This window comes from Plutella xylostella, chromosome 25, assembly GCF_932276165.1.
Source record: "Plutella xylostella chromosome 25, ilPluXylo3.1, whole genome shotgun sequence".
NCBI classification, from domain to species: Eukaryota; Metazoa; Arthropoda; class Insecta; order Lepidoptera; family Plutellidae; genus Plutella; species Plutella xylostella.
The window spans coordinates 7,971,090-7,972,804 of record NC_064005.1 but is presented as its reverse complement, the minus strand read 5'-3'; positions in this window follow the sequence as shown (position 1 = coordinate 7,972,804).

Sequence of the window (1,715 nt, the reverse complement as noted above, 5' to 3'; positions counted from 1 at the left end):
TTGTGTTTATATTCGTACTGACCCGTACAAACATGTGAGTATGAGAGTCACTAGGGGTCACTATGAAAACTCCTGTTCCACGTTTTTTTTAATCATTAAAAAATATTGTCTTTTTACTAGCACCTATAACTTTTTAGATCATAAGTTTTGCTATGGGTAGTAAATATTTTTTTCACTAATTGCCAAATATAATTAATTCTCAAAAAGTGGTTCAGAATAAGCCCCTCACTGGCTAATGACCACCATTCTTACTATACCTACCTTATTATTTTAACACCCTGTAAATATATTTATAAGCTACGTGTTTTTATACTCGTATAAGCTACGTGTATTTATTATATTGTGTGTGCCTTGGTACCTACTCATGGATGGGAGATAGTCACGAAGGACGCGACTGAAAATCAGTGCCGCGTCAGGTGGGTGGATGCCACCTCACTTGAAGCGGTGTAAGCTGAGGCGCGGGCCTTTTCGGTGCTGGACAACACACACCGTTATCACTTGTATGCATGTTATGTGTAATATTAAGTATCTACCTATAAGTTTAGTCATATAAGTTCTTTTGTTTTATTTGTTGTTTGCTGTGTGTATTTCCGACACCGAATAAATAATTTTTATCTTTTTATCTTTATCTTTATCTTATCTTATGTTTATCTTTCGCGTGTCCAGTCTGCCTACTGCTATATGTGTACTATGCCCCTTGGCCTTTGAGACTTTACAGTTCACTGATTCTTTTATCTAAATTTTCGGGTTGTTGTTCGATATTTCCTTTATAAACTGGTGTGACAAGGGTCCTTAGGGTCTACTGATAGCTACCCCTACTTCAGTTTATTAAACTTATGACTAGTATGCGGCATAGATCTAGAATTCTTGATTGTTAATACAAATAGGTAAATATTATATCGCTTTACGACGAGTGTATCTATGTAATACATAATGATTTTACCTACAAAAAACTAAACACATGTAAAACACTATTTATTGATGTCAAGGTTTCAAGTAATATTAAATCAATCAAAATAAATAATTCAAATTCAAATATATTTTTTCGCAAAGCTTACATAGTTAAGTACTTACAATAGTAAAGTTGATAGGGCATCCTGTGCTGTGCCAGAATACCCCGCTCTTCCATACACTAAATACATTTAAAATAGTTTGCGAAAATTTCAGAATATGTAGTTATTTATAGTGCCACAAACTTATCTGTTCCGGTGAGAGCTCACGTAAATGTCTAATATTTCTTCATTCTATAAGATTTTTAGATTGCTCATAGTAGTAATTCGCCCTTGCGGTATTATTAAACCCATCTAATCCTTAACAATACATAATTCATTACTTAATAATGAGATATTAATCAATTTAGTTAGCTCTCACCGGAACAGATAAGTTTGTCGCACTATACACCATATTTATCTGTCAAACCAAAAATATTTCCCACAGTCAAACCAAAAATATTGGTTTTGTGGGAATTCTTCTGTACCCTATGTATCACTGCAATGTTTATAAATAAATAATAAATAAAAATAAACACCGTGTCAAACTCAAGTAAGACCTGGTCCAAACTTTGCCTTCTTCGAATGTCCCTATCTTCAAACTTCTGCATGACATGTGACCCCAGCCCTCACTACCACTCGAGAAGCCTAATTTACGTGAAAACATTCAGCAGTCGTATTCACAAAGTTAATTTGTATTATAAAGGCACGTCACGGGAAGTTCTG